We start from the raw sequence: 12544 nt of genomic DNA on the forward strand, positions 1-12544 counted from the left end.
CTTTAATGGCAGCAGTAGTTGATAGCATTCCACAAAGCTTTTCCACTTTTATTTCCCTACCTTTAGATCCTTGCTTTTTCATTTTTTATCCCCTACTTTTAGTTAACTTAAGCTAGAAAAAAACAAACCTGGAAATCAACTGGTAATGGCCAAACCATGCTAGTTTGCTTGTCGTGAGTAATCATGGTTTGAGCTTTTCCACAAAGCTTCTTCCATTTGTTTTCCTTCCTTATTATCCTTAGAATTTCTTATTTTATTTCCCTGCTTGTAGTTTACTTTCAATGAAACTTTTGAAAAAAAAGAAAAATACTTGAAAACTTTAATAAAATTCATATGTACTCTATTTAGTTTCTAGCTATTACCTTGCTAATGTTCTATAGCCTTTCTGTTTTAATTTCCATTTAAATTCTCTTGAGCTTTGCCCAATATGTTTACCTATTTGTTAGCTACTTTACATATCAATTTTTAAAGCAATAGCCACTGATTTAAGCTTATTTTAAATGCCAAAACTATGCTGCCTCCCAAGGATAGGTAGTTATGGTTTGGCCACTATTTTGGTTCTATTTCACTTTTCATTTGCTTTCCTAAAATTCTTTTGTTGCTCCTTACTTGTTTTCCAACTTTATTTCATGCATTTTGTGAGAGAAAATACTTAGAGTTTGAGAAGAAAATGGGGTTGTTTTCACTACTTAACTTCAATCTCATTGTGGTTGTTTGCTCATTGTTTGACTCATTTCCCTAGCTATTCAGGGCCTTTGATGCTAGATGAGGATAGTATGTGGTTCTTATTAGGTTGAGGTATAACTTATGGGATCCCATCCGACTTGAATCTATCATTTTCTTTATTTCCTTGCATGATGTGGGGCCATTATTGTAAGGTTGTTACATAACATCATGTAGGTTTACAAAGTCATGGCGTGGGGAGGCATTTTTTGCGTTGAATTTTTTTTATGTTGTTTAAATTTAATTACAAGTTTAATTTTTTTTCAATGTTAATTTCCTTATTAGTTGGATTCCTATGATCATTTTAATTAAATTTTACATACTTTAATCTATGTTTGGTATATTTTATATTTCATGTACTTTAAATTTATGCATAATAATAATAATAATAATGATGATGATGATGATTTAAAAAAAGGAAGAAATATATATAAATTTTGTAAAAATATAAAAATTCATTTTTAAAAAAATTATAAAAATGAGTTTGATTCGAAAGTCTGCTTAGATGTTTGAGATTTTTAGAGAGGTTCGTAAATTCTTAAAATTTGAATCCAAACCTACCCAAAACCCCAAACTCATTTTAAACTTTTAAGGATATGCATGAAAACCTTTTATAAAGTAATCTGTTCCTAAATGCCACATAGATAATGAGGTATTTAGGAAAATTTATTACATTAAGAGTTTTCACACATTTTTGTAACTCAAAATAAATTCGTTTTATTAAAATAACCAATATAAATATAAAAATATTAAGAATAATATGATGGGATTCTAAATATAAAAAGTCACACTTAAACTCTGCCTAAAGGTTGGGGAGTCCAGGTGGTCTATTTATATTTAAAAACTCGATTTTTAAATTTACATTTTATTATCATTTGCATATAACTCATTTTTAGAATAATGTGTACATTCATGATTCATATATACGTTTGTTGATGTTTAATATTAATTATATTATTCATTTTTTACTACGTAAAAAGTTTTCTTAAAAATTTTTATTTTGAACAAATAAAATTAAAATATCATTCCATGAAATATAATTTTGGTACTCTCCCTAGATGTTGGACAGTCATCAGTGATTATCATTTATAAAGAGTGTTATTTTATTATTTAGGAAAGAATGTTATGATAAATTTTAAATGAAAAGACTATCTTCGAATTCTGTCTTTATGTCAAAGACTTTGAAAGTAGTTCTTTAATTTGAATGTTTTCATAATATTCTTAAATAAAGATTTTTTTAAAACTAATTTTATTTCATAAAAACAAAGGGAATTATAATTAAATTTCATATAAAAAACTATTTTATCCATAATTACAAAATAACGCATAATTAATTGGTACCAATTGTGGGCATTGTTGGGGTGCTAATCCTTTCCTATATGTAACTAACTCCTAAACCTAATCTTGTTTTCATAAATCAAAACTATCTTTCTAATAAATCTTTAAACCCATTTTGTCATTTTATTAAAAAGAAAAATTTTTGGGTAGTCAATCACACCCTAAAAAAATATTGGTGGTGATTCCTCATGTTTTTCATAATTTTTAAATTTTTACATCTAGAAATCAAGTCTTCGAACCAATACGTTATGACATCGAGTAAGATTTGTAAGTCTTTTGAGCTAAATCTATTTAAGTGTTAAGACTTATAAGACTTCTAAGCATAGTTTCTAAGTTTTCCAGATGAGATTCGTAAATTTTCAAAGCTGAATCTATTTATAGTGTCATGATTTATAAGTCCTTTGAGCAAAATGTTTTAAATTTCAAACTTAAGATTTTAAAATTTTTAAAACCCTTGATGGCCCAAAAAATTAAAATAAAAAAAGAATAAAAAAAGAGAAAAAGGAAAAAAAGATGATTCAAACTAAAAACCTGGAAATGGTGATCTGAACAAAAAAAAAGGGATCATTTAAGCTAAAAACTTGAAAATACGGCTTAAATGAAGGAGGAGCTATAATGAAACCCTTTAAAAAAAAATGAAAAGATAGCACATGGCTGGACAAAACCACGTCAGAGTTAAGGGAAATGACTTTTAGGGCAAGTTTCTATTAATTTTAAATGTAGGACAAAGATTAGTCATATGGGATTAAATATAGCAAGATTGCAAATGCTATGAGATTTTGGGAAACGATCTGGTCTGAGTTGGTCTAGTTCATTCAAATGTTCATTCAAATGTTCATTATTCAAAGAACTGATATTTGATTCCATAGATTTTTTTGAATTACCTGCTTTTTGTGTTTCGAAAAGCTTATCTTTCTCTTTCTAAACCAAAATAAATACTCCATTGTTAATTAAATCTCATATTTAACCTTGCATATGGAATCATTGCTTTTGTCATTTGAAATTAAGATAATGACTGATAATGTTCATAATAGATTAAAGTGTTGTTTCTTCTTTATTTTCTAACTTGTGGTTCAATCTTGGTCATCTTTACTTTTCAACTCGTGGTTCAATCCCAATCATCTTTATTTCTTGACTGGCAATTCAATCCCAATTGTTTTAATTTCCTGACTTGTGATTCAATCTAGATCATCTTTATTTTTTGACTTACAGTTCAATCCTAATTGTTTTTATTTCCTTACTTAGGGTCAATTTCAGTCATATTTTTTCTTTTACTTACAATTCAATCCGGATCGTCTTTATTTTTTTACTTATAATTCAATCCCAGTTATCTTTATTTCCTTACTTGTGGCTCAATTTTGGTCGTTTTTATTCTTTGACTTGCCGTTCAATCTCAGTCGTCTTTATTTTCTAACTTGTAGCTTAGTCTCAGTCATCTTTATTCTTCGACTTGCAGTTCAGTCTCAATCATCTTTATTTCTTGACTTGTGACTTAGTCCCGATCATCTTTATTTTTTAACTCACAGTTTAGTTACAATCTTTTTTGTTTCTTGACTTATTGCTCAATCTCGATTATCTTTATTTCTTAACTTTACGGTTCAATCTTGTCTTTTTTATTTCCTAACTTACAGTTTAGTCCTGGTCATCTTTGTTCTTCAACTTGCGCTTAGTCCCAATCGTTTTAATTTCCTGACTTGTGACTTAGACCCAATCATCTTTATCTCTTAACTTGTAGCTCAATCCAGGTTGTTTTTATTTCTTGACTTACGGCTTAGTCCCAATCATCTTTATTCTTTGACTTGCGGTTCAATCCCGATCATTTTTATTTCCTTGCTTGCAGCTCAGTCTCAAACATCTTTCTTTTTTGACATGTGGCTTAGTCCTAGTCATTTTTATCTCTTGACTTGCGATCCAATCCTGGTCATTTTTATATCTAGACTTCTAATTCAGTCTCGATTATTCTTATTTCTTGACTTATGACTCAATCCCGATCATTCTTATTTCTCAACTTACAGCTCCGTCTTGGTCATTCTTATCACTAGAGTCACGGTTTAGTCTCATTTATTCTCATTTCTTGACTTGTAGCTTAGTCTCAATTTGTTATCTCTAGACTTGCTGCTCAATCTTGATCATTCTTATCTTTAAACTTATTGTTCAGTCCTGATAATTCTTATTTCTTGACTTGCGGTTCAGTTTCGATCATTCTCATTTCTCGATTTGCAACTTAGTCCTAGTCATTATTATTTTTCGATTTATGGTTTAGTTTTGGTCATTTTACTTCTTGATTTATGGTTTAGTCTAGATCAATTCCAGCTTTGGAAACCTCTAAAAAAATGAAAAATAAAACAAAAAAAGAACAAAAAATTTAAAATAAAAACAAAAACAAAACACCAAAGTTTTTTTTTTAAATCCAAAAAAAAATTACAAAAAAATCTTTGGAAAGAAATCCTTAAATCGTTTACTTTGGACAGAATTGTTGTTTATATATTTGCCATATTCCTAATTCTTAGTAATGTATAAAAAGAAAAAGTTGTATACATCTAATTTTATCTTAATCAACTCAAATTTTCTTCAATTTTTTAATGCTTGATTTGAATACTTTGATGTGGGACAAATTTAAACTTAATTGAATCTATCAAATTGGCCTTATTTGACTTGTATTTTAGATAAATCATTTTTTGTCATTTTACTTTAATCAAAGCCCACTCTATGTCAATATTGGGCCTCTATATGGGTTTAGAGGAAATTTGAAGTCCAAATTTTAATTTTAAGGCCTAAATTATTAATTAAAAAATTACATAAAAAAGAAGAAAATTTACAAAAAGCAATAGTAAAAGGGATTTTCGTGGCTAGGCTTTTCACCCTTACATTCTCTTCAAACTAAGACTAGCACTGTACATTTTTATCCTTGACTATGGATTATTTTACCTTTTCCTATTTTCATTTACTTTTAACATGATTTGAATAAAATTCCTTACTTTTCCTTTTCCCGAAATGTAGCATTGCAAAGCTCCAAATTGAAGCAACTACTGCTACAAAAAAACTTAAAAGGGCCATCTACAAACGAAAAAAATGGAGTTCCATTCTAGTCCTGAGAAGAAAAGAAAAAACTAGCATTTTTTTCCCAAAAATCATTTAGTTATCGAAAATTTCACAACAAAAATCCCAATTCCCATTAATAGCTGAATGACCAAGAAAAAAAATTTGACTAGCTTCACCCACAATTCCTTATGGCCAACTCACAATTTACAGCACCAGCACCAATCCTTGTACGTACCCAGCCCTTGTCCACACCAGCACCAATTACAACACCAACCTGATCACCACTTGATCGGCCCTTGCACACACCTAAACCTTTACCACCACAAAGCCAAGCTCCGCTGAAATCTTCCTCAGTATCAAAACCCAACCTGTACTAGCCCTCGTTCACCATCACAGCCTTGCCCTTACTAACGTCCTTTCATAACACTAACCCATCACAAAAAAAAAAAAGTTGAAACCCACCAATAGCCCCCATAAACCTTACTATTCAGCCATTTTTGGAAAACTAAAAAAAAATTCATTTCATTCTTTATTCCAAATATCACAAAAAAGCAAAACAAAAAGTCTCAGTCTTTACATTGTGAGAAACCCAGTGTGAAGCATCAACCTAGCTAAGAAAAAAAAAATAAAAAACATTAGATTCAGTCGTCCAAAAAAAAAATAGGGGCAGTTAGATTCAGTTGGAGCAACAGAGCCAACGGTGGGTAATGGTAGCTTATGGTAGTGAAGGCTTTTTGGTCAATTTGAACCGATGGCAATGAGGAAGGAAAGGAGTAGAACAACATATTAAAAATACAAAAAAATCAAACAGTGGAAGAATGAGATCTAGAGGTTTGAAGTTTTGATTTAGAATTTTAAATCTAGATAAATCTAGGTCATTTTGGAAAAAAAATAAAGTTTGGATATGAGAAAAAGACAAAGAGAGGAAGCTTTCAGTGAAATTTGGGAGCCAATTGACTATTGGTTGATGGAAAGGTGTGGTGGTGATGGTGTGAAGAAAAAAATGATAAAAAAATCGATCAACCCAACCATGACCCAATGGATTGACATGTACCAACTCAAAGGCTTCCCACGAACTAGCCTAGATTCTTCTATCTTGACCCAAATCGGTGACCCAAGCCGAATCCAAGCCTAGCTAACTTCCAACCCCTTTTGTTTTGGACAAAGCTCATATCACTTTTCAACCTGGCAATCATGTTCTTTGGGTTCAGTAGATTGTGGACTTTGGGCTTCAATGTTAAAGCTCTATCGGGTATATTTCCTTCTCCTTTTGGTTATTTATTTTATTATATTCTTAATTTTTTTAGGTTTGTTAATGTTGCTTTAGAAATTGTAGAAAATAATAATCGTAATAATAACAAAAAAAGCACATAGATATATTTTTGAAAGTTAAATTATTTATGGATGATTAATAAAATAAAAATGTAATTTGAAAAAAAGTGATAGATAACATTTTTATGATTTAAAAATGATTTTCTTTAAAGAAGAGATTTTTGGAAATTAAAAAATTAAAATGATATCTTTAAGTGAAAAACAATTTTGAAAACCTTGCTTAGATGTCGGAGGGAATTCAAATCATGTTTTGAATAATTTAATTTTGCCTAAATGTTGAGAAATTAAAAATTAAAAAATTTTCTTTACAAATTAAAAAATAATAAACAAAGTTGCTTTCATTTTTTAATTTTTTTTTATTTTGGAAAAGAACCGAAAGAAAATAATATAGGATTAAATATGCGTAGCATGGATTAAATTGTTTGTTTCAATTTTTAGTTTGCATTTGCATAATTTATTTGTTTTATGTTGCATTAATACAAAACTTCTAAGCAAAAAAAAGAAATATAAAAGCCGAACTTACTTTGAAAATCTACTTAGATGTTAGGAATTTTTAAAGAGATTCATAAAAATATGTAAAAACCAAAACTCTAAAACTTTAAAACACCAAAATCTTAAAACCTTGAACCTTAAACCCTAAATCCGACCCGTAACCCTAAATTATCACCCAAAAATCATTCAAACCCTAAAAACCTGAACTTAAGCCTATACCTAAAATCATCCCAAAATTTTAAGAATACATATGAAAATCTCATATGAAGTAATCTATTCTCAAATGCCGCCTAAAGGATGAGGTATTTAAAAAATTTTATATCATTAAATTTTCTTTCATATTATTCCTTAACTCAAATAATAATGATAAGATAAGACAAAGAAAAAATAAAAAATAAGATTTCAAATATAAATAATCGTACCTAAGCTTTGCCTAAAGGTTGAAGAGTTTGAGTTGTCTTTTTATATTTAAGGATCCATCCCGAAATTGCATTTCATTAATGTGTATTACATTTTTTGCATATTTTTATCTCTAGATTATTGGTAGCACTCCTCTCACATGTTTATATTATTTAATTGTTACTATTTGTTCATTATTTATAGCATCATCATTTTTTACATAAGTATCTTTTTATGAAAAATGTTATTAAAAAATAGATTTGAAAACAAAACTAAAATAACATTCTAAGAGAAATAATTTTTCATATTTTACCTAGATGTTGGAAAGTCACCAACAATCATTATCTACAAATATTATTATTTTTATTTTCAAGAAATATTGTGATGAATCTTCGACGAAAAAAGGTATTTTTAAAATTTTGCCTAAAGTTATATTTAAAGTTCTGCCTAGATTCCAAGTGTTTAGTGCTTCAATTCTTTCAACTCTAATATTCAATATTTATTCATTCTTCATTTGTCTCTCAATGTACTATATAAGTAGATACCAACTTTATGAGGTATTTTTAATTTGTAAATTATTTGTAAAACCTAAAACTTATTTGGAATCAAGGGGTAAAAAATGCTTTGAAGTATTTTGTGAGTTTTGGTAAAAACTCACTTTAAGTTTAAAGGTTTATTTTAGCCTTAAAAAGTAGAATTGAGAGTTTACTCCTTAGCCTTGAAAGGTATAGATTGTAAAGGTTATACCTTAGCCTTCAAAAGGTATTTATAAACTTGAAAAAAAAATAATGCATTGAACTCTTTGGTAAGAAAAAGCTAAGAGAATTGATGTAAGTACCTTCATAGAAAGATAGAACCTTTATAAAATTTAGCATTTGACTTTTCATTTTTACTTCTTTTTATGTTGAAGTTGTTTATTTATACTTTAACTACATTTGATACTTTAGTGTTTCAATGAATTTTCACCAAAGTCATATTATTTCAATCTCCTATTGGTTTGTTTATCTACATTTAATCTAACCTTCATCTTGTGAAGTGGTGTAGCTATTAGAAATTTGAGAAAAATGCACCTTAGTGAAATCAATTATTCGATTTACAACTTTTAAAAGATGATTGAGTTAATAAATTCCTTCTAACACTACAAAAGATTGCTTAAATCATTTAAAATAAGAATTTGAAATGTTAAATGATAGACAAGTTTAGAGTGTTGCTCACTTCAAAATTAAACATATTATTCCATCTGAATCAAGATCAAACACTTTTTTGATTTGATCAATTAAGAAATTTTTTTAACAAAATTAAGAAAGTGAAATGTACGAGCCATTTTTTAAATCGTAATAGTTGGAAAAAAATCAAAATTGGCTGTTGACTTGGAAAGAAAATCAAATTTGGTCGCTGAACTCATAAAAAATAAAAAAATTTAAATGAAAAGTTTAATCTCTTTACTTTTATTTTCTTTTTCTTCTCTCTCTACTAGTTTTCTCTCATACCTGCTATTTTCATTCTTCAGTTCTCCATAGCCACCCTAACAACCAAAAATCTAGCTTCTGATCATCACTGACTAACTTTGATTTTTTTCAAAAAATAACTTTTTACTCCTACCATCCTATTTTTTCTTCTTAAAAGAAATTATAAAACTTAGATCTAATAGCTTGGTGATTTCCCATTGCTTCCTTGTTGAGCCGTCTCTCTTCACCTTTTGAAATACTAAAAGATAATGAAAGGGCATGAGTGAAACAAAAGCCAGGTTTCATATATATATATATATGTATGTGTGTGTGTGTGTCTATGTCATTTTGACTTTTGAAATATTATTACTGAATATTCTTTATTAATGAAAGAGATGAGGAATTGGCATGGATGGAGGAGAGGGTGAAGGGGTTCATGGAATTTTAGTTGTTTCTTTGAGAAAATAAAGTAAAATGTAAAGAAATAAAATAAGGTTGAATGATTAGTGTTTGCCATTACTAGTGGTGTTTTTTTTTTTTTTTTTATTATGTGTGACTTGGTTGTTGTTGAAGAACTAGTAGTGCTTGAAAAATGATAATGTATTAGGGAAGAAGATTATGGGTTGTTTATGGGAGATTTAAAGATTTAGAAAGAGAATAGGTGTGAGGGAGAGAGGGAACTAGGAAAGAAAAGAAGAAAAAAATATTAAAGTAAAAGAAACATTTTTTAAATTAGAGAAATGCCTTGTAATTTTTATGTCACTTTTTTTCCTGCCTTTCATTTTTTTTTTATTTAAAAAAAGTTCAAAATGATTAGAAGTTAATAACGTATGATCTTAATTTGGATAAAATAATATATTTAATTTTGAAATGAACAACAATTTAAACATTTAATCTAAATTGAGCACTTAACCAATTAAAAATACTAAAGAACAACCTAAAGTAAAATAAAAAAAATTTCAACAAAATTGGAATTTAAATGAGAGCAAGTAAAGAGAAATCTTATTAATTGAAGTCTCTTCGCAAAGAAATAGAATAAACTTAATGCCAAAGTGCTTAGAAGCAATTGTTGATTGATTGAGTATCAATAGGCTTATAATAACCAAAATTAAACAATTTTCTTGCTGAAAATAGAATTTGCTATAAAGTAATGCTCATGGGGAGCTTTAAAGTATAGAGAAAACTTAAAAGAAATTTGAGAAAAAGTAAAGACAAGAGTTATTGAGGTTGATTTAAAACATGTTGTGTAGTTGATGTGTTGCTTTGTCTGTGTTTGATATGCAACTATTAGTCCTATTTTTAAAACTTCTAGATTCGTAGGATCATTTCAATAGCCTAGATCTAACACATTTCCGTTAGCCACTTTCTTGAGATTTTGGAGCAAAAAAGCAACTTCCACTTAAAATGCATCAACTTCCCAAGTTAGGTAACTTATTTTTGGGATCACATGGTCTTGATTTGGTCTTTCACTAATAACCACCTCTTTTGTACTAACCATTTACTTGGATTTTGACCTAGGCAACCACTTTTACTAATTAATGTGAACCATTCCACAAAATCATAAACTAACTCAAATCTTTTAAATTTTTTATATTTAGGCATGTGGCTTTTGACTCGATCTCTCTTAGTTACATCATTGATTTTTTTTAGTTGGAAAATTTTTACCTATTCGATAGATTTCTATCACATGTTTGTCTATCATCACTTGATAGATTTTCTATCAAACTCCATGCAAAAATGGACTCTTTAACAATTGTAGACTATGAGAAAACAATCAAGAATAGGTTTTAGGTTATAAATCACCTTTGTAATCATTTTGTTATGACTAAATCTCCATTTTTCACCCTTTTAATTTTTGAAACTAATTAGCTAAATCTTAAAAAGAGTTTCTAGATTTTGTGAAACTCAACAACCATGCCACGTCCACTAGTCAACCTAAAAATTTAAAGTTTTTGATAAATGGTAGATTTAGACTTTTAAGATTCCTGTCAATGTTTGTCATCTAACAGATAAGTAATACTATATTGCATACAAAACTTTTGAGTTAATAGTATCGGTGATATCTAAATTTTGAGTCAAATTTTATTTTGATTTTTAATTTAATGTTTAAAAAGTTTTAATTAGATTCACAATTTTTTAAAATTGCCATATTTTGATCTTTTTGTTTATGAAATCCTATGAATTAACAATAAATTTCAATTCACACCACGTGAAAGATATCAGTTAGATTTTTATGAGACAATTTTTTATTTTAAATATATTTTTATAGACTATTAAATTTAAAATAAATTTTTTATATTTTCATTGTAATATAATTTATTAGTTAAATATTTTTGCTTTGATAAAAAATATATATTCAAAAATTAAAATTAATTTAAAAATTTTAAAAACTTTTTGAAAAAATTTACATATAATTTTAAAAATAAAAAACTATTTTATATTGAAAGTATTATTTTACTAATAAACCATAATAGAAAATATTATTTTCTTTTCGAAAAATTTTATTTGTATTAAAAATATTTAATATCTTTTTTTTTCATTTTTCTAATATATTTTATAAAGAAAAAAGGAAAAAGAAAAGAAAACTAAAAATAATTAAAGAAAAATTGATTTTTTACATTTCATATATATTTTATAAAATATTATAATTTAAAATATTTTTATTTTTATTATGATATTATTTATTAGTAAAATACTATTTTAATAAAAAATATTATATCAAAAATTAAAATTTAGTTAAAATTTTGAAAATCCTTTGTCATTTTAGAAAATTAAATAAAAATTTCTATATCTGTTTTAAAAAAATTAAATAAAAACTCCATATCATTTTAAAATGTTAAGTGAACAATTTCATATCATTTTAAAAATAGATTTATTAATATATTCAAAAATCTATTTTCTATTCAAAAAATATTTTTTGAATATATTTTTTGTTAACTTATACAAAAATAAAAAATATTATTTTCAATAACTTGATTTCTTTCTATTATCAAATTAGAGGCAGTAAAAGTTGTTTTGATTATTTATTTTTTTTTAATTTTTTATAAATATAAAATTTTAATAAAAATTAAATTCAAAATAATTTTTTAATAAAAATATTATGAATCAGTTAATAAATTAATTTTCAAAAGATTTGAAAATTTTTAGTTAATATTTTAAAAGGATATAAAATTTTATTTAATTTTTTAAACCGATATAAAAGTTTTTGCTTAATTTTAAAAAATTATATAGAATTCTTTTCAAAAAAAAATTTGAGAATTGTGACTTAATTTAAATTTTTGAAAATTTATTTTCTATTAAAAACAAAAAATATTTAATGAATATATTATATTATAATAAAAAATATAAAAATTTATTTTAAATTTAATATTTATAAAATATATCTAAAATATAAAAATTTGATATAGTAGCATTTTTATCCTGAAATTTTAAATAGAATTCTATTTTAATCCCTTCATCTTTCACATGAGATGCAAACTACATTGTTCACGCATCATTCATGTGACATTAACTAGTATATACGTCAATTTAAATGGTTCGATTGATAAAAAGATCAAAATAAAATAATTATAGATAATTAATGATCCAATTAAGGCTTTTTAAAAATTAAAAACCAAATAAAATTTGACTTAAAATTTGGACGCACAAATACTATTTACCCAAAACTTTGACATTTTTTTAAATTTTTAAAAGAAAAACATAAGATACTTAAAAACCAAAATATTTTTTCAATCTCTATGCTCGTCAAATAGGAACATTTAATTTGAAGC

The sequence above is a fragment of the Durio zibethinus genome, chromosome 9 (assembly GCF_047325235.1).
Source record: "Durio zibethinus cultivar Kanyao isolate XHJ-2024 chromosome 9, ASM4732523v1, whole genome shotgun sequence".
NCBI lineage: Eukaryota > Viridiplantae > Streptophyta > Magnoliopsida > Malvales > Malvaceae > Durio > Durio zibethinus.